The sequence below is a fragment of the Cheilinus undulatus genome, linkage group 7 (assembly GCF_018320785.1).
Source record: "Cheilinus undulatus linkage group 7, ASM1832078v1, whole genome shotgun sequence".
NCBI lineage: Eukaryota > Metazoa > Chordata > Actinopteri > Labriformes > Labridae > Cheilinus > Cheilinus undulatus.
In genome coordinates, this window is record NC_054871.1 from 38,249,920 (window position 1) to 38,272,743 (window position 22,824).

Sequence of the window (22,824 nt, forward strand, 5' to 3'; positions counted from 1 at the left end):
AATGGAAGTGTTTAGAAACAACAGCAACTCATCCACAAAGCAGAAGGCCACATAAAATTACAGAGTGGGGTCAACAACTGCTAAGGCGCATGGTGCATAAAAGTCACAAATGCTCTGATGATTCCATAGCTGAAGAGTTCTGAACTTCCACTGGCATTGATGGAAGCACAGAAACTGTGCAGCAGCTTCATGGAATGAGTTTCCATGGCTAAACAGCTACATGCAAGCTTCACATGACCAAGTCCAATGCCAAGTGTCAGATGGAGTGGTTTAAAGTACTCTGACACTGGACTGTGCAGCAGTGGAAACGTGCTCTGTGGAGTAAAAAATCGTGCTTCACTTAGTGAGCCTCGACCTTGGGTGACTTTCTGGTGCAATTACGGATTAAATTCACACCAGTAACCTGGACATTTAAACATCTTTTTTAAAATAAATTTTGAAATCCAATTTTTAATCTTTCTTGCTAGCTTTAGCATTATCAATTTGCATTGTGACGGGCTGTGACAACCAATTGCAGGTTGTTCCATTGTCACGTCCTGCTTTGCCAAAACACTTACATGCCTCAACACTTTGAAACTGGATGAGACAGCCTGAGGAACTCATAAGGGAGAGAAAGAGACACAGAGAGCCTCTGATGTGGGCTATGTCATTGCAGATAGGAACTGCTTTAAAAATGAAGCAAAGGAAGCTAATTCCAAAAAGTGCAAGGACTTTTTTTTTTGTAAATATGTGAATATTTTGATGACTTTTTGTCACAGAATGATTATTTTTTCAATTTAAGGTCACTAAGAGATGGGAAAAAGGTTTGTGCAAAAAAGTCTTTATTGTAAAGTCATTATTGTTTACTGTGCTACACATACAAGTCTTTGAGTTTTAATTTATATGTTTACATTTACTCTTTTGTCTTTACAGTCCCATAACTTGATGTTTTACAAGCTTTTGGAAACAAAAAGTCCAGGCGAGACTAAAGGTTAAATAATAGCAGATGGCTCAGGGGATTACAATCTGATCTTGCTCATATTTCCTCATTTGATGTCCATCTCATTGACCTCCAGCCTCGCTCATTGTGAAATCTTGTCTCTTTTAAGAGATCCAGATCATTTGGCTCAGCTCAGTAGAGCTGGTTGTTTGGCTCCCAAACAACTGGATACCAGTTTGGCTTTTTAAATATGGATTAAATATCAGCGAAGGATTGAGGAAAAGAAACTGGCACTCAAACTTGAGCTTGCTAGTTGTTAAAATTAAAGAGCCATTTCGTGGAACAGGCTCATTCATGAATCACACTTGGTCGCTCATCCCACAAGGTTTATTTGGTTCATAGCATATTACATATCATGTTTATGACAAAATGAGTAATTTTTTGATATGTTAAAGGGGCTCAGCTAATGTCTTAGCTCAGTACAAGACTCCTCAAGACCCTTCATCTGACTCGACAATGCTAGGGTGTCTGAAGGACTGCAATATTGATCACCCACTCTCCAGGTTAATCGGTTAAACTGTGGGGAAAAAAATCATCTTTTTGTAAAGTGTAGAGATTGCACTCAATTTATAGAATCTTTTTTTAGATGATAATTGCAGTGCACAGATCCATTTGGAGTTATAAATTTCTATCTTTCCTCTGTTCCCATTCATTTCCTGACTGCCAATGGACATTCAGGATCACATGATTGCAAACATTAATGGATACAACAACAATTTCTGTACACTGAAACAAAACAAGAATTTCCTTCCCCTGTTAATGTTATCTTTTTTTTCCATGGCAATAGCTGAGAAAGTGGCAGAGCAAAAGGAAAAACAAAGAAAGTATTTAACATTTTTCCTACTTCCTCTGAGAAGCTCTGGTAAGATTTTTAGGAATTTAAACTTTCAGCCATTTGATGATCCACTATTCCTCTTCCATAACACTAAGGCCAGTGTAATGTGTTGCACTTCTTTGGGGTGAAAGAGAGAGATTTGCACCCTTATTCCCAACAGAAAGTAACTTCAGGGCTATGTGCTATTTTAAACTCTGTTTTTAGCGTTACAGGCTGACTATTTGATGTATTTCATGCTGGATAGCCACTTCTGGGTTTCCTACTTACCAGTGGCAAAGGGGGCTAACCCTGCAGTTTATCCTGGGCAGTATTTAAAGCAGCGATCAAAGCTGTACAAACCAATTGTCATCATGCCTCTCCGGAGGGAATTTTGAAGTACATTAATGCTCCTTCTTTGGGAAATAATTGTGCCACTCTGTGACTTCATTAGGTCTCCTGGCTCTTTCAAAAGATGTTCTCTCAGGAGGTTGAAAGCCACATCGCTGGCAGACAGCATCCCAAGGGGCCGGATGAATAAAAAAGGAGAGATTATAATGAGATTGAGTTAGCCATGACCAGAATTGGGCTTTTCATTATTCCGCTGGCTCAAGAGAGAGAGAGGGACAAGGCTGACATAAAGAAATGTGTTGTTTCAGGACCCTCACTCGCCATCTGCCATGGGGGTCCAATGGTAGGCAGCCAATGCATGCTTATCATTGCCACGGGTATCAAAAGGGCCTCCTCTCTGGAGATTGCTCCATTAAAACTGCAAACCTCTGTATGCACAACACTGAGAAAACCTGCATTTCAATCAGAGGTAACACTTGCTATTGATTAAGCTTATTAAACTTGGTGGAAACATTGAAAAACTTGAATTACTTTGGGTTTTTTGTAATTTTGTTTTAGTCTGGAATTTTTTTATTTTTTATTTTTTGGGTGTCATTTACTGGTTTACAATTTTCTTTTATTGTGTGACTTCCTGTGTCCACAGAAAGTGTATCTAGGACCACTTTTTATTTGCCAATCTTGACTTTTTGTCCTCAAGTCTTGTGTTTTTTTCCCCGTTTGGCATCTGTAGCAGCAGTGATCCAGAGATCAGGACCATTGATCATGACCCTGTCCTTTGGCCAGTTATTCAGACTGCCTGTGTGAAAAAAAGAAGAAAAATCAATAGGTTTCCATTATCTGGTTGGGCAGTGTCACTGGCCTGTCAATGATCCTGTTACAGCGGCGGTACAAGGGTGACACGGGCCCACACTCAATCGCTGCTGACAAGAGGAAAACATGCTGACAGGCACCAGGAACAAGTTGGAACACAGATTTGCACTTCAAGCAGCCGTCCGAGGAGGCACCGTGCAAGGCCACCACGCGGCGAGGGGCGAGCTCAGTTGGAGGGGTTGAGGGGTTGGAGGGGTTATAGTGGGGAGAAGGGGGGGGGGTCCAGCCAGCCTCCTTCTACTGTCTGACTGTCTAGCTCTCCACCACAAACGCTTTTATCCTCCCATAAATTATTCACCTCTGGATACACCAAAGGAAACTGGCTTGCACTGATTGTGGCTGAAGGGAAATTCATAAAAACCCCAGGCCCAGTCTGCATCCACAGCTCAGCCACTCCTTCAAACTTATGCAAACACTACCAACAATGTGTGAAAAATACGCTCTGCACAATGCATGAGCACTTGTATCGTTTAGCTGTTCTTTTGCAGAATGTCATGCAGGAAAATGTCTTGTTATGTCTTAATTTCATGTGGAATAATAAATGTCTTGTCCTTAGCTCACATATCAGGGTCCTGACATATTTCACCTCTTAACCTGCAAAGAAAACACGAGTCTCGCCTCATCAGTCCATCCAGATGGCCAGTCAGAAATTAAGGAAGACATCAACTGTCTCTTGAAAGAACATGAATCAATATATTTTGACAAGGATCAAATGTGCTTCAGATGAACCTTTTGGCCCTCCCCAAAACACTCTTTCTCCTCTTGTCAAACCTCTTTACTTCTGTTTGTCTACATGTAACGATCACACAGCCCCATGACTCATGATTTTTTTAGATCACTTTAAGCAACAGGATTTCATACTTTTGACGATGTGAGCTCCTGTCTAAATTTATCTTTTTCAACCCTTTATATTCTGCTATAACAAAAACATAAGCAAATATATATGTGATTTAACAAGTCTGCAGCTTGCACATAATGGGCTTTTATTGCATGAGCTAGGCCTTGGGACATTTGTGACGTCACGTTTCTTGTGAGGAAAACCCTCTTTTTTTTCAATTACACTCATATGTGCACATTTTTTCTTCATATGCAGGCAACTCAGCCCATAATGACTGGGGAGTTCAGGTTAATATGTTGACAAGGTTTAACAACAGCGGGTCATGTTGCACAACACGCATGGCTGCCTCCGTTCACTGCAGCAGCTGACAGGTCCTAATCACGCGCTGCCCTAAAGGCACTGGGGCATGGAGGGCTTTTAATCACTGAATTATAGACCAGCGCGAGGCTTCAAATTGAGACGTAATTAAAGTCAAAGTTGCAATAATTGTTTCGGCTAATTGGGCAGACAAGTGCGTTATGGCGCGATGTTACATTATCAGCTGTAATTACCTCAGTCAGGGGGTTTATTTATTTGTCTGCAGGAAGGAGTATTGTGTTTGTAAAATAGCGTAAGTGGTTTTGAATGTGCGTGGAAATAACACGTTTAAGCATAGATATGGGAGGGGGCAGATTGGTACATCTTGGTTTTGGGGCTTTTACTCCAAATGCGCCAAATGGTGCCATATTTTCAAGTTTAAACTGACAAACTAACCTCAAACTCACATTATTTTGCCAATAAATTCATCTAATTATCATAATATACAAATGTAAATAGATAATCTTATCTAGAAGAATCTGCTTATTGGTACATTTTTAATTGTTACACTTTTACGCAAAACCATATTTCAAGCTCCACATGGATAAATCTACCTATGATTTCCCACACGTGCCCGTTAATTCATCCTGCTGACATCTTGTGCATATATGCCAGTAAAGAGTTAGGAATGGTATCTATGCTTTCTTGATCATGCGTTTTACGCAAAATGTACTACAAGATTCAACTAGCCAAATTTACCAGTAATTCTCATTGCATGGGCATGTTATTCAACTCAAAAACACCCTGCACAACAGTACGGTGAAACTTTTAACTGGTAAATGGGCACCATAGGGAATTAACTGATTAATGTATTTTTAATTGTGCGTTTTTACGCAATATGGGCCAAAAGATGGAATAGTTTCTGGCTACTAGCCAGATTTCTCTATAATTTCTCATTACATTGGTAACTAATTCAGCTAGACATCATCCTACAGAAAAAAAAATAGTAAAATGCATTCTGTGTTATGATCAGATAGGAGAACAGCTCCAATGGGTGCATCTTTAATTGTGCGTTTTTACGCAGTATGCGCCTAAATATAATTTCTGAGCGCTGATAGCTAACTTTACTGAGGAGTTCTCAAAACGTAACAGGACTCATAGTTGAAAATAATACCTTTATGAATGGGCAAGTTGATGCATATTTGTTTATGAGATTTTTCTTTGCTAAAAAAGGCAATAATCTAAAGCTTCTTCAAGCCAAATTTGCCTTATTTTGGCAGTTATTCCAGCTTTATAAAGTCCTGTACAAACTGAGATGTGTGCACCAGATCTAGGGGGGTGAGCTGATTGGTGCATTTTTAATCGTGCGTATTTACGCAAAATGTCAAAAAGAAGCAGTAGCCTATTTCAAGATTTACCTGGACAAACTTACCTGAAATTTCTCATTTCATTGGCACTTTGCAGCTAGATATCCTCCTACACTGAAATAAACGGCTAACACTCATTCTATGTTATGATCAGATCTGGGAGAACAGAGCTGATAGGTGTATTTTTAGCTGTGCGTTTTTTACGCAATTTGCGCATAAAGATACCATAATTAAGAGCACGGATAACTGAATTTACTGATATTTTCTCACCACGTCACAGGATTCATAGTTAATAATAATACTACATGAAAATCACATGTGTGGGCAAGTTGATGCATGTTAAATTGTGCTTTTTTAAGCAAAATATGCCAAAAAAATGCAATCATTTCAAGTTTCATCCAGCCACATTTGCCTTCATTTTTGCAGTTATTTCAGCCCCATATAGACTGGTATGTGAGCACCTGCTGATTGGTGAATTTTTAATTGTGCGTTTTTACGCAAAAGATGCAAAAGATGCAAAATTTAGGATCGTAGTCACATTAAAGTACAATTCCAGATTAGTTTACCATCAAACCCAACTTAATGGCATTCTGTACACCTAGTTTATAATGATAGGTGAAAAAACACGTCTAGGTGAATGGGATGGCTGCAACATGTTTATCGTGCGTTTTTACGCAAAACGTGCCAAAATGCACTAATGCCAAGCGTCAGGATTAATGACGACCTATAATTCCTGCCTGCTTTGCTAATTAATTCAGCTCAATCACATCCTGTACAAATATAAACAGCTGAGAATCCTCCCAGCATCAATGTGTCATGTACAGTAAAGAAATTAATAATGCAGCCAACAATATGCCCTGTCTTGACGTCCTCGGTAGCGATGCCGCACCTTCGGCAACATCATTATTTCCTTTTAATTACTCGCCAACAAAATGCCTTCAGAAACAGATCTGCAGTCTGCAGTAGGTGTGACGGGAGAACCGGTCAGGGAGCAGCTGCCCTGCATCCCGCCGGGCTCAGACTGACCTCCTTTTTTTTTTTTTTTTTTTTTTTTTACATCACTAAACTGGAGGCTTGACAGGCCGTGTAAGAGCGCACAGAGGCTTTTGATTTGGATGAGGGGAGAAATGTAGAATATGAGCCAGAAATGACGAGTCAGGCAGGATTTCGGGTACAGCCAAAGAATAAACTGACGAGAAAAAAAAATCCACATCTTAACGTGTCTGTTTTTGTGCCCAAGTGTCTTGAATGATCCATCATGTTAAACTCGGACTACTGAAACCGCTTTTCCTTTTCATAATGGTCCTCCATCCACACTCATGCAGTCATATGCTGCCCATCTTTGCACCACACCTCCCCTTTTCTTTCACTTACATAAAAAAAAGATGGCGATGTTCCTGAAATCCCTCAATCATTCACACTAAGAGTGAATATTTACAGTCGTGATTGTATCCAGTAATCACTTAGAGGGCTGTGAAACGGCTCTATGGGATTACAAAGTGTTTAGTAACCACTGGGCCCAGGAGCTTTATGAGCTGATGATGCAGTTTCTCCCTCGGACGGTAGGGGGCGCTGCTCATTTCGTTCTGAGAGGCAGAAGCAGAAACATCAACACACTGAAATAGAGACAGACAATAATAATGAAATAAACGGGACAAAAATAGCATAATTGCAGGAAATTAAGGGGGTAATGTTACAACTAAAGCTCATGTATTATTATAGATTGCTGCTCGGTTTTATGCTGCACATTTCCATGCAATCTGGTGCAAACTTGTTCAGTTTGTGTGTGTGTGTGTGTGTGTTTTTTAAATACAAATTTCCTGGATTGATAAACCCACTGCAGCTCTTTTCCCTTCTTTTGCAGCATAAAAGGCCTGGAGCTTGGAGCATTTACGCAGACTTACAGACCTTCTCTAGGCCCTTTTTTTTTGCAGGTGATTCCTCTTTATTTCTATCAGTTTGCAGAGGCTACTGAAAGCTCACATCCCCGCCTCACTCTCAGGACGCACGAGTCTGCAGGAGCTGCACGGTTTGTCTCCACATCACATCAAACACATCCCAGAACAAAAAAAAAAAAATCTTTGCCTTTGTCGCATTTGAGGCAGAAATTTAATTACAACCGCGGGTGTATGCAGGCATAGAAAAAAAATACCAGGCGACAAATGAATATACAGAGCAAATGACAAAACATGAGGGGGAATAACTGACAGATGAAAAGACGAAGGATGTGCAGCTAACAGGCAAAACGCGCCGGTACAAAGCCGTGCGCACCTTTGAGAGCAAGAGTTTGTTTTATTGCACTTCTCCCGGGTTGCATCTCCTGTCGATTTGCAGAGAAAGAAGGGGGGATAAGTGAACATGCCCTGTTTAAGAAACAAACATGCAGATTAGATGGGATCCTGACAACACACAGCTCAGGCTTCATGTCCCACAGCTCATATCTCAACAATAAAAAAAAAAAAAAAAAACACAAGGTTGGAAAATCCACTCTGCGCCGTTGACAACACTTACCGTCATCCTGCAGAAAGTAAACGCAAATAATGAGGTGGCATGTGGAAATAAACAGAAGACAAACTGATATCAACTCTGGCCCGCTTAAGACCCAATGGGTGGCACTTAAAAAAAAATCTTTATATAGACCTTTCAATGGTGCACATTAAAAATACAAATCCACAGTGTGATAAACATGACGGATTTGGTGCATATGTATTATTATTTCTTATTTCTAAAATAGAAATTAAACCCTAGAAAAGTCTGTCTTGATGCGCAGTGACGCACTGTGGATTTGGGCGTCGCCAGCAGGAAGCCTTTCTAAAGAAGAAAAAGAAACCTCACAAGGCATGTGTAACATTTACTTCAAGTGCAGGGAGTTGTCACCTGTTATGTGCTACCAGGCTACATGTCAGCAGCAGCCTCACAGCCTCCGCTCAGTCACTCAGTCACCTTTCAGGAGGCTGATCCACTGTGGGCTGCCACTGCAGGCCTACATACAGGCAGCAGCACTCACCTTAGAGGCTATGCACAGCTTTATGCTGCAGCTGGACAGCTCAGAGGCCAACTTTATGGAGGTGTGATAGGGGCAATTGTCCTTTATTCTATCAGTTTTCTCGGCATGATTAAAAAAAGAAACAGTCTAACACATGACCAGGCCTGCACAAAGAATAGCCAGGGCCCCCGAACAACCCAGTTAATGTGCCCTCATCAGTTGTGATTTGTTTATGGTGTCAGTGTGTGCTGGATCAGCTGCATTGGTGCTAGCATCCCAGTTAACATTTATTTTGGAGCTGAAAAGTGTGTCAAGTTAGAGTCTGATGTTCAAATTACTTATTTGTGCCACTTTTAATCACAGTTTCAACCCTTTTTCCCACACCTGTCCCATTTTTTTGTCTCTTTTAACCAGTTTGATCAACTTGCTACCCATTTGAAACTATTTTTTCTATCTTTGAGAGGCATCTGGCTGCAGACCTCTATAGTGGGTGTTTGAGCTCATCTGTATCAGACCTCTACAATGGGGCAATGTCGACTGTGGGGTGGGAAGTGACGTACTCACCCTTGTTGGTGAGTTATTTCTAATTTCATCCCTCTCCTCCTAACCCTAACCTTTAGGGTTTGGGAGCCTCACCCTTACCCTTTTTGTTTTTTTCCTTAGTTTGTGGTGTGTTAAATTAAAATTTATCCCCTAATTAAATTCTCAATTTTCATTAATACAATTCTGCTGTTTTGAAAAATAACCACTTACCACAACCACTGACAGCGAGTGGAAAACACATCATTTCATACATCCAGCTTGGGTAATGTACATCACTTCCCGCCTCTCAGTCGAGGTCACCCCATTGTAAAGATCTGCAGCAGATTAGCCCAAAATACCCAACAGAGATCTTCAGCAAGATCCTCTTGTATTGTTTTGTGCCATTTTTTTTGGTCAATTTTAAGCCGCTTTTCCCCATTTTTGACAATTTTCACCTTCTGTCCTCACCTTCTCCTTTTCTGTCCTCACGTACCACGCCATGTTGTTGCAAAGTCAACTGGTCGTGTGACACCGTATGTTACATCCTGTGACGTGTAAATGTGGAAAAAGTGTTTCCATTGCACTTTCGCAATATATTTCTATATCGAAACATCTGAAAAACCTCCTCATGAAAGCGTAAAAACTTTTTTGTGATATTTGAGAGTTTTTTTTTTTTTTTTGTAATTCAGATGTTTCCATTACCTTTTTTTTTTATTGCGCTATTTAGATTTTTCACATTTGTAAAGGTAATGTAAACACAGCCCGTTTTTTGGCTCAAATACCTGTTATATGGTACTTTAAATGACCCACAGGCCACTGTGGCTGATAGATTTAACAAATTTACCTCACAATGAACAAAAAAACAGCTTTAACTGACTTAAAATACATGTCATTTCGTATGTCCAGCTTGACGTCGTTGTCACCCCATTGTAAAGGTCTGCAACAGATTAGCCCAAAATACCCAACGTAGAGGTCTTCAGCAAGATCCTCTTGTGTTGTTTTTTGCCATTTTTTGTCAATTTTAAGCCACTTTCCACCATTTTTGACAATTTTCACATAATTTCCTGTTTTCATTATTTATTTATTTATCTTTTTATTTTTTTTATTTTTTACTTCATAGCTATCAGTTCCTTCTACTCTAGCATCCTGATGTTTGTACTCGTCACGGATTAGCTATTGAGTCTGACATTCTTTTCCAAACGATTTAGCCAATGTGTAAATGACTCTTATGAGGATCTATTATTGCATTGTATTGATCACTTCCTGTAAGTTTTGTTTATATTGTCGCGGACTTTACAATTTCCTACTTTATTTTGAAGTACTTCCGGTTTAGTCCGTGGTACGTACCTAATAGACGGCAACTTGACGGATGCGGAGAAACGTAGCACGGAAGGTGTTTTCTCACATTTTTCTCCTGTTTCATTCATTTAAGCACCTGGCTGGAGCGAGAACAAGGTATTTTGTTTTATAACGTTTTGTATGTGTTTTTATGGATGTGTTTGCAGAACTACTGTTATGTTAGAGGTACTTTTGTTATGAACTCCTCTCGAAAAAGTTTCTGTTTAGCTAGTTTCTCTTGATTAGCCGTCATGTGCGTGCTAAGGGTTGCACTCCTTAGCATTTTGTTGTTGTTGTATGATATGAGCTGAAGGATTTCTGTTTATCTTTTTTGTATAATTTTGTCTTTTATTAAAAGAGCTGTATTTTTATTTGTCTTTTAGCTCTTACGGTGTTTCTGAAGAGCCATATGGAAAGGAGTTATATTCAAATATCATGCTAAGGTTGAACATAATTAAAAAGGCTTCAGGAAACATCAGTACACTTCATCATTGTCTGGCTGGGGTTTAGCTACACAGTGTGCCCTTCCACATTGCTAACATGACCAAAAAAGCTAATTTTGTTTTAAGAAAAGAGGTCTGATTTTGAAAAAGGTTATAGGGAACTACAGGACAAATAAAAAAACATCAAATTTTATTGCTTTGATAAGAGTGGCTTATATTCAGGTTAAATATGAAATAATAAAATATGGTTACCACAGCTAAACTTTACAGTGGACCATGATGACCACGCTGATGGAAGCTTCATACAGAGTGATGACGTCTGGAAAGAAGGAGGTAAACTTCATATCTAACTCAACTTTCTTGCTAAGTGAAGCTGTGCTACTTACACCTGCTGTAGATTCTCAGGGCTTTATTTTAACTCTGTGTGCATGCTAGAACTTTCTACATGGCATTTAGATGAAGTGCAGTGGTTTCAAACCTGAGGATCTAAGATAGATGTCTCACTGTAACTCTGAAGTGCCACACGCTGATTTTGGATAAGAAAGACAAACCATTTACTACTATATGCTGTACATTTTTGTCTGTGAAATACTACTTTGATTTCCTCAGGGCTAAACAAACCATGTGAGCTAAAATTCCTCTATAGTTGAGCTGCAATCAGGTCATAGATGTAGGAAACTTACAATAGTTTGTCACAAGAAGAGACAGGCTCATTTTTATCATCCCCTCCTCTCAGAAATGTGTTGTCTGTATTTTTTGCCACTTGTTTCACCTTCACTGGTCACACTGATGTGCGTGTGTTTGCAGAGTTTGACAAAAGAAGGTTATTGTCATGTTTATTTGCTGAAGGGAAAAAAGTTTCTCTGAGCTAACCTCAAATCACAGGTCAAGAAGTATGATTTTTTACATCACAGCTAAAGTTTGAACTGTTTGTCGTCAAGTATACAACTTCAACAAAAGTTTTTAAAACTTAAATGTTGCAGTGCAAAGAGGAGAGGAGATATCTTGTGGCCAGCAGAAATACTTTTAAAAAGTCAATATTTAAGTTGCTGCAGATTTTTATTTTTTCGATAAGCTTGGTTAATTTTTTAAGTTATTGTCATGCACTTGACATATCAGACACATACAGTGCCTTTAAAAACTCCCCCACCCCCGTATCTTTAACCCTTTTATCGATTTTGTAAATCAGTCAGTATAATTGGACTTTTTTGAAAAAAATAAAAACAACCTGTGTAATGTAAAAAACAGATTTCTACAATTAGGTACAAATATCTAATCTCATGTTAAAATAAGCGATTGCATAAATATTCACCCCCTTTAAAGTGACTGACCTAATTCAGCAGAGGTCCAGTTCATGCTAGCAGTCTCACTATTAGTGAAATGGGGATCACTGATTCAGCAGTGAATGTGCCTCAAATGGTTGTCACTGTTTAATCAGTATTCCTGGCTACCATTTCATCATGAAGAAAAGGAACACTCCACACAACTCAGAGTAAAATGCTATTGAGAAGCATTCGTCAGGGGATGGATACAAAAATTTTTCCAAGGCTCTGAACATCCCCTGGAGTTCAGTTAAATCCTTCGTCAAGTAATGGTGGAAAATTTCAGATGTGTGAAACTGCCTAGATCAGGCCATCCTCACAAACTGAGTGACTGTGCAAGAAGGAGACTAGTGAGAGAGGCCACCAACACACCTATGACTACTCTGAAGGAGTTACAAGCTTCAGCAGCTGAGATGGAGAGACTCTGCATACAACAACTGTTGTGGGATCTTCACCAGTTAATGCTTTATGGGAGAGTAGCAAAGAGAAAGCCCCTGTTGAAGAAAAGTTGTATTAAAACTTGACTAAGGTTCAACAGAAGGCATGTGGGCAACTTCATGGTTAAGTGGAAGAAAGTTATTTGGTCTGAGGAGACCAAAATGGTCCTTTTTGGCAATCAAGACACTATGTTTGGCAGACCCCAAACACACCATTCCCACTGTGAAGCACAGTGGTGGCAGCATCATGTTGTGGAGATGCTTCTTGGCAGCCGGCCCTTGGAATAGCTGTAAAGGTAGAGGGTAATATGACTGTAGCAAAAAAATTCCAGGAGGACAATCTTATTTATTCTGCAAGAGAAGTACAGCGTAGGAGAAGATTTATTTTCCCGTAAGACAATGACCCCCAAGCATACAGCAAAAGTTACGCAGAAATGATTTGAAGACAGCAGGACTTGAAAGGGACTGTTCACGCCTGAACCCAGTGCAACCTCACAGAGCTTGAGCTGTTTTGCAAAAAAGAAAGGTGTAAAATTCCAGTATCCAGATGTGCAAGTCTGATTTGAGACCTATCCACACAGACTCTGTACTGTGATTGAAGCCAACCCCCCCCCCCCCCCCCCAAAAAAAACTTGCAATTCGATAATGTAAATCAGATCCTTGCAAATTCAGTATGAATTACTTTATTGAAGGGAAAAATGATTACATGTTGTTCTCATTCTTCATAGGACATAAATATACATGTTTGCATGATGTATAGAGTAGTGGTTCTCAACTGGTGGGGTAGGACTCAAAAGTGGGTTGCGGTGCTTTTTTTCCAGTGGGTTGCAATGAGCGCCTGGGAGTAAAAAAGTTTATGATGTATAAAGGCCATAAGTCGACCTGCAGAACATCTACATATACAGCCAGTTAATTTCAGTCTCTATTGAATATTTCAATGCAGTCTCAAATCAGTCTCCCTTTCCTGAATAACAAAGCTTGTATTCAGTTAATTAGAAGATTCCTTGAGATTTTCCAAACTTCCATGCTGCCTTGGGGAAAATGGAGTAAAATGAAACATAAGCATGATTGTCTTCTGTAATAATGTTCTTTTGATAACATATTTCTTTTGTTTCAATTCTTATGTTCCATTTATGGTCCAAACTGTAGCATTTTCATTAAATACATTTTAGTGGTTAAACCACTGGTGTAGAGTATAACATCTCTGCCTCAACTGGTATTTTGACACATTTCAGGACAAAAAAAAAGTGCAACTTCTGTAATTTGAAAATTGCAGCAAGACATATTTTGATCTTAAACTAAATTTTGATTAATTTCCCAGCCCTAGTTGAAATAACAAATCTAATGTCATAAATGGGTTAAAAGTAGCAAAAAAGACAAGAATGCAAAAATGGGTTGAGGTGGCAAAAAGAAGCACTAAAATGGACAAAAAGTGGCAAAAAGTTGCAAAATGATGCAGCAGAAACAGCCAATAAAGGGCAAAAAGTGGTTCAAGTGGCAGAAACAGGATGAAAGTAGCAACAAAGTTTAAATAAGTTGAAAAAATGTGAGAAAAAGTGGCAAAATGGGCATTAAGGGGCAAAAAATAAGCAAAACAGCTAAGTAGGCAAAAAGATGTTGCAGAAATGGGGTAAATAGGGCAAACAGTGGTTAAAGAAAGTGACAGAAATGTGTGAAAAAGGGGGAAATGGGATGAAAGTGGCAAGAAAGTTAAAAAATGTGGTAAAAAATGGTCCAAAAAGCATCAAAATGGGCATAAATGGTCAAATGCAGCTGAAGTAGGCTCAAAGTTGCAAAGAGATGTTGCAGAAATGGGCAAAAGGGGGTTTAAAAGTGGCATAGATGGGTGAAAAGCGGAATATTTGGATAATAGAGACAAAAATGGGCAAAAAAACCTGGTATAGATGTACAGAAAGCAGCAATAATAGGAAGTGGCAAAAAGATGTGGCAATAATGGACTGAAAAAAGCAGTTAAAAAGTGCAACAAATAAATCTTTACAACATCGGAACCCAATAATAGCTCAGCATAACCTTGCAAAGCAGATGGATACGCCCGTCTCCTTGTTTTTCACTGGCGAATCCATCTTGCAAAGCTCCCATCTGAGCCGTTTGGGCCCGGTTAGAAGGTGACAGGACCAGTCAGCCAGTTTTATCAGAACTTGACAACATTTCGTCGTTAAAAGAAGAACAGTGAGTTGTTTTCTTTTCAAAAACGACAAAAGTCGAGTACTTACATGTCTATAGTCGCCATGTTTCGTGTTATTCCTCAGCAGCTGTGCACAAGCAGCTAGATAGCGGCTATGTCACATGTTTTGTTGCTCTGATTGGCCCGTAGAGATGTGACAGACAGAACGTTCACCCAATCACACTCTGAGTTTTTTCCAAAGCCTCTGCCTTTTCTCAAACGTTTCCTATTGAAGCTTTCCCAGATGGATGTGTGAAACACATCCATCTGGGAAAGCATCCATCTGGCATGTCAGGTTAAGCTCGGCACACTCCCAGCTCAAAAATGAAGTGTTAGCCAGGTTTCTAGTACCAATGCTACTGATCCAACACAGATGCGCTGACATTATCAATACATGACAACTGGGAAAGGCCTGTTCTCTGGGTATTTCAGGGGTCCAGCCTATTCCGTGGGTTGGCCTGAGTGCATAATGAGGTTAAAAGCAATTTATAAGCTGCAAAAGCTTATTATGTTTATTTTTTAATTCATTGACACCACCCAGAAGCTGCATTAAGGACACCGTCAGTGATTAGGTTGGCCTAGAGATAATGTGCAGTTTATTTTTTATGCGGTGACCAGTTGATTTGTTGGTGTTAGGGTAGGGTGTAATCTCAGTTGACTTCTTGAATTTTCAGAAGTTTTTGGTGTGATGATTGTGGCTATGCTTGCAGTTATAACAGCACCTTCTGCAGGTAAGCCTGCTCTTAGGCTGCAGCTAACTTTTTAGATGAGAAAATGAGTACATCAAAAGTGCATCATATACGATGAGAATGAGCTTTAATAGAGAAACAAAAGCACATAATAGCTGATTTCCTCAGATAACAATCTGAGAATGAGTTTTAAATTCTTTTTCTTCGATTATTTCCTCCTGGCCCGTGGTCCATTATGAAGTCATTTGAAACTACACTTTAAATGCTCTTTATTCACTTAGCCCCATTTCCCACTTCGTGAACGATAGCAGTTACACACTGTCGGCATCGCCCCACAGGCCTGAACATTACATGCTGCTGGGCATCAAATCTCCCCGGCAGCCTCATTATTCTATTCTCCTCCTCTATCCAAGGTTGATCTAATCACCAGATCAACAAGCGAGATGTGTGAGAGAACAAATAATAGAGACAAAATGAACAAATGATTAGTATGCTGTGAAAAGTACAATACGTTTCTTATTTAGCATTTAGATAACTATCTATCCTGAGGAGCAAGCTTCAAAGTTGAACTCAGTTTAGGCGAGGGGGATTAATTCTCTCTGCTGCATGCTTCATTGAATCTCTCATTACCAAACTTTGTCTGTATTGATGTTAGATTTGATTGAAGATTAGAGCATTTAGCAAATCTTGCTTTTCCGCATGTATCAGGCTTTTTCAAGCGCGTCTCAGCGCACGCTGGTCAATACCCTCACTTTTATCCAGTGTCTGCTTCATTTAAACTTAATCAACTCCATCAATGAACTGGAACAGCGAAACGTCCCCTGGAACAATAGCTTTTGTTGGATAATGCTTTGGTCTTATTCCCAACCGGGTGGCGATAAACCTAAAATTACACTATGATGAACTATTTCAATCAATATGATAATGGAAATTGGCTTGGGTGACTCTTTGCAGGGCTTAAGGAGGCAGGCTAAAGCCTATGTGACATTAATACATCTCCATGCTCTCTCCCTGCTGTTGCAACCCCCTACCTCACTTTATTGTCCCATCTTTTCAGTGACATTGACTGCACCATATTGCAAAGCGCCTGCTACTTTAATGATCTATCTGCACCAGGGAATGCTTGTGCTGAAATGGATGCACAAGCCGACGGTCTCATGCATTGTTTTCCAACTAAATTATAGGCTCTATACTTTGTTTCCTGTAGTGGCTCAGCGGGGTGTAGATCAATCATTGATGGCACTGCTGTAAAGTAGCTAGCAGCACAGCTTTTGCTGCTCATTTGGACATTTTGTCCTTGTGTGGGAGCCAGTGCCTGTTATTCAGCACAGTTCATCATATTTATACTGCTACCAAAAGACCAATTTCACGAGCCTTAGCAAGGAAAACGCATGCTCCCCATCTGTTGCATACTAATAAATATGCCACCTTCTGGGACAATCCAGGAGCGATCATGATGATCAACTGCCAAGTGATATGACTTACCATAAACCTGTTTATTTGAAAAGTTTCCCCTCAGCCAATAATTGTCAAATTTATGTTAGTGTCTGTTTTCATTTTCTGAAGTGATTTATAAAAGAGAGCGACTTGTTTTTCCAGCACACCTTTCAGAGTCATTTCATTATCATTTCTGAGGCCGCTGTTGGCACGCGGTACGAGACGGATGCCTTTGTGCCGTTTCACACAGAAGTGAGCAGTTATTACCAGAGCTGAAAGTCACAGCTGTCCTTTAACAGGCAGACTCTGATCAACCCCTGTGAATAACAAGCACGAGCGGTTTTGTTTTCAACACCACAGGCTTTTATTTGTAATTGTACTGAAACAAACAGCTTCTAAAGAGACAGAATATATCCACTGTTAGTGGAACCAAGAAAACATGCAGGCTGGTGAGTGCAGAAGATAGCTTCTTTCAATAAATGGTAAATAGATTCAACTGATACTTTGTGTTTGTTTACACCATGCCGTATTTACAGTATAAATTGACCACTAGTGGCTAACTCCCCTCTTCTACCAGAACTCTAGAGAGAACTTGCTTTTAATTCAATTTATTTAAACTTTATTAAACCAGGAGTCAAAGAGATGTTTCAGAAGCTCTCTGGAAAGGACAGGCAGCAACAAATGAGCAGCTGTAACAACCCAGCTATTAAAACTCTAAAACTGACTTGGGGTATCTGCTAAGGCCGGGCATTTAATCCAATTTAAATTATATGGCAATATGGCCTACTGCAGTTTTCAAATTGCACTAGTTTCAATGTTTCTTTACCTGAAATGCTTTTTAAAATTTTTTTATTTATTTTTTTATTTTTTGAAGTGAACACACAGGGAGACTTAAAAATCATTTGTCTATTATTTTATGTTCAGGCATGACTTTTATGTGCCATCACAGTTTCAAAAGTGGGATGGGTGATTATGGCAATTATCAAAATCACGATTAATTGAACTTTTTACCTCGATTACGATTGATGAATGGTTATTCCACCCCAACCTCCTTCTCTGTCTGTTCTGAAAATATTCATATAATTTTAAAACAAATAACTTAAAGGAACAGGCACAGATTAACAATTTATCGTTTTTTTATTGAAACAATTTAAATAAAAACACACATCAGCTGAAATATTTTTTTTTGTAAAACATCAAATTAAAAAAAAAAAGTAGAAAATAACTTGTATTTCTTGCTCACACAAAAAAATTTTTTTTTGTACTGTTGTATAAAAAGTAGAAAATAACTTTTCTGCTTACATTGCACAGTCAGCTTCTTGTTTGCGTTTTAGTAGACTGGATGGGAATGAGCACATGACTAGTGCTTCTTCTTCTCTTGGGTTTACAATAGGCTATATGCCTTGCAACACCTGGCTACTTATGTGACTACACAGCCAGTAGTTTGTTTTTAAGCGGGTGGTACGGTAGTAGAGAGAGAAGTTCAAGGGAAAATTGAAATGTCAGTTCCAACCTTTTTTTGATTAATTGCCCAGCTCATCAGTGCATCAGATTCATCAGCTGCTGACGTGATCCCCTCAGTAAGAGCCCCGTCTTTTATGCATGGAGACAGCCACTGATCGTGGTGTTAAAAAAGACAAATACTACTTTATTAGAAGCTATTAGCAAAAGATTCAAACAAGTAGTCTGAACCACTGTTCTGCATCACTACCTTAAAAGGTCTTCTGTACAAGGAAGAGGACATGAATGCTCATTTTTGTTAAAAAAAAAAATAAACATGCATCTAAGCAATAACTGATTTTCACAATCAGTGCATCACTACCAGTAACATTTTTTCTCAACTGGCTATCATGTTCACGTGAAGTTTGTTTAAATCAAAAATATTTAAGACATTTACTATAAATTCCATTAAATTTCAGAACTAATTTAATCCTCAGTAGAAAATATCTGGTTAGACACCCTCAATGTTCCTTTCTGTCCAAAAACTCCACCAATTGTCAATGATATAAGACAACAAGAAGTTATTCAGGCTCAGCTGTGTGGAATAATCAGTGTTTTTATACATGCAGACGAAAAATCAAAATGATTGTTGATGAATTTAGTTGGTCTGTATCTATCTTTGAAATAGTACATTTGAAGCCTCTAACTATTTATCCACAGTGTAATTAGAGTCATTTTCTTTAGAGTATGGCATGTGACAGAGATGGATACTCCCTGCCTCCCTAACCTGGCTCCTCCTGCAGCAGCCAGTGTCAATTAGCCCATCCTGCATCCTCTCTGACTGAAGCTGCTTCCATGTCACCGTAATCCAGCTAACATGAAACACCAGATGTGTCGTTTGACACTTTTGAATATGTTGTTTGCCTTTGTTTCCATGTTTTACTCTCAGAGCTGGAAATGATTTGAGAGGGCCGACATGCACAACAGATACAGCACCTTGAACATCAAAGACCCGTGCCGCAGTTTGAGGAACAGTGAGTGTATGCGTCTGTGTTTCTGCTGCACACACATCCGCGGAGCCGCTACGAGTTTGTGTGCACGTTGGTGTGCCTGCCATACGAAAGCATCCTCGACAGCCCAGAATATAAAAATTTACAGGCCTCTTTCCTGCTTTGTCTGTCTCCTTTCCCATTCTCTTAGGTAAACGGGGCCTGAGTGATGGAGTAAGAGGCTTTCATCTGGCACAGTGAGTTTAAACAGCTGTCATGTTTGATTGACGGCCTGACGTGAACATGTGATGCTCCCAGAGAGGGGAAGAGATTCAGCAGAACACACTACATTATGGTTCTCCTTCCTACAAATGAATGAGTAATTACACTAAAACCAACACTGTTCTACATTTCCTCAGCACTCATGCAGAGACATTTACATAATTTCCGTGATGGCTTACACTGTGCAAGATTGGATCCACATCATTGGCTTTAAATGCTATCCAACAAACAGCCAGCTTTGAATTTTGAAGTATCTAAACAGAATAGTTTCAAAAATTCACTAAAGGTTCGAAAAACAACTATATAAAGACGAAAATCTTTTCTTTTTGAATTAATTTCAGCCTGGAAAAGCCACTTCACCACTTTTCTCTGTTGAACTTCTAATAGCCTGCAGAGGCCCTGGAGCAGAATTAAGCTTAAAGTTACATAATAGTGTGAACAGGGATAATAAATCTGTTTTTAACGGCATGTTTACATTCTGTATAACCTTCAAAATGAGACAACAGGCAGTTTTTTAAACTGGTCTGTCCATTGAAAAAGATAAGTTATAACTAAATGATAAATGAGCACAGACACAGACTTGTTAATGTGTCCTGAGAGATTAGAGGAAGTGTTCACTAGTAAGGGTTAATGACCAGAAAGGAAAACAACCCAGTCTGTCTTTTAATTCATACTTTTTCTCCCTTTTTGTCTAAATTACCTAAGTTTATCTCCTATTCTATATATGCTTCTGCACTGGCAATAAAGGTCAGGGGCATTATGTTTTTCAGGCTGTCCATAATTTTCTTTAGAATTTGGACAAATGTCCACTGTGACTGAAGGATGAACTGTTTATATTTTGGAGGTCAAAGGTCAAGGTATCTGGGTCTTCATCCCTTGCTTGTTAAAGAGATATCTCCAAGAAACTAGAAGTTATTTTCCTTTTGATTACCTCTATTCCTTTACCAGATAGGAAACATGGAGGAAAGAGAGCAGGGGAAAACATGCTCCAAACAACACCAGAACTGGGATTTTAATCTGTGATGGGTGCAACTAGGACTCTTTGTAGATGATGTCTAGTAGCAGTGGAGAACAAAGTTGGGGGGGCAAAAAGTGAAAAACGCTACGCCATGTTTTGAGCTGTTTACAACAATACCAAGCATTCAAAATGGGAAAATAACATTTTTAATTCTTAAGCCACTTTTGTTTCATGGGACCTACATGACTATCTCTGATTTTAACTTAAATTTGCACCAAAATATTGTGTCATAACCTTTATTTCATTTCATTTCCACTGTCAGAGGTGTCAAAAATATTCACATTCATTACTAAGGTAGAAGTACTGGGGTTTAAAAAGACTACAGTAGAAGTTGAAGCATCAGCTCAAGCTTTTAACTCAAGTAAAAGTGTAAAAGTACTGGTTTCAAAACTACTGAAAGTATAAAAGTAAAAGTAATGTAAGAGGGAAAAATGCCATCAAGGACAAAAGCTTAGGCCGTGCCACAGGGGCCTATAGAGCTCTAACCCACCTCCCCAAAAAACATTTTTCTTAAAGGCCATAATGACTATAATGTTATATTAAAATGTTAATGTTGAAAAATTTGGAATGCACCTGTTTCAGCCGCATTTATGCCCATTGAAAATGAACGCATTTTAGTACAATGCAAGTACATTCAAGAACCATATATGTGTACTATCAACCTCCTCGCTGGTGCTTGGTTGGGACATTTTGCTCAAGTTCTCTTGAGTCTCTACCACAGACATCTTCATACTAGGCTACATATGTCTGCTTTTTCCTTGCTTGACTGTGACGTGATTTGTGTCGTGCGCAGGTGCGATGGATCGCGTACGAACCAATAGAGTGTCGGAATAGTATTATATACTTCTCATTCGACCACAGTCAAATTCTCTCTATCCGGATGGCACAATTTATCTGGATAGGTTTTTTTTTGTGTGTTTTTTTGAACGATGACAAGCCGGAATGAAAACAAGCTGAAATGAAATAGGAGTAATGAGGTTATTTTTAAAATGTAAGGAGTAGAAAGTACAGATGATTGCTTGAAAATGTAAGGAGTAGAAGTAAAAAGTAGGCTGAAAAATAATTACTCCAGTAAAGTATAGATACCCAAAATTTCTACCTAAGTAAGGTAACAAAGTATTTGTACTTAGTTACTTGACACCTCTGTCCATGGCCACAGCCAAGGTGCATTAGTGTCAGAACGCACCATCCGTCGCTGTTTGAGCCAAAGTGGACTTAATGGAAGACGCCCGAGGAAGACTCCACTGTTGAAAACAAGAATTTGTTTTTGAGACTGGAATTTGCCAAAATGCATATTGACAAGCCACAAGGCTTGTGGGAGAATTTCCAGATGAGACATAACTGGAGCTTTTTGGTTAGTCACATCAGCTCTATGTACACAGATGCAAAAATGAAGCATACAAAGAAAAGAAGACTGTAGCAACTGTGAAACATAGAGGAGGCTCGGTTATGTTCTGGGGCTGCTTTGCTGCATCTGGCACAGGGTGTCTTGAATCTATTCAAGACTATCAAGGCATTCTGGAGCAAAATGTGCTGCCCAGTGTCAGAAAGCTTGGTCTCAGACGCAGGTCATGGGATCTCCAACAGGATAGTAACCCATACACAGCTAAAAACAGCCAAGAATGGCTAAGAACAAAACATTGGACTATACTGAAGTGGCTTTCTATGAGTCCTGATCTATCCTATTGAACATCTGTGGGAGGAGCTGAAACATAAAGTCTGGAGAAGGCACCCTTCAAACCTGAGACAGATGGAGCAGTTTGCTTTGGGGAGTGGGAAAAAAATACCTGTAGACAGATGTAGAAGTTTTATTGAGAGTTACAGAAATCACTTGATTGCAGTGACTGCTTCAGAAGGTTGTGCAACAAAATATTAAGTTAAAGGTACTATCATTTTTATCCAGGACAGTTTCATTAGTTTGTTTTTTGAAATGATTTTGTTGATCCACAATTCAAAAGTAATGTCTGATTTTCATGAGTTAATTTTCAGTACATATTTATTTATTATTATATTTGTCAGTTTTGAGTTATTTCAGTAACCATTATGGGTTTTTCTTTCTTTCAGAAGAGTACCAATAATAGATACTGAGGGAAATGCAATCATAGTAACGCCCTTTCTAAAGGATGCTTAAATGCAGCACTATATGTTTGGTTTACTTTATTTGTTGGCCATTTAAGGAGAAAAGATGTACTCAAAGAATGGATCTCAAGTGGACATCGAAGA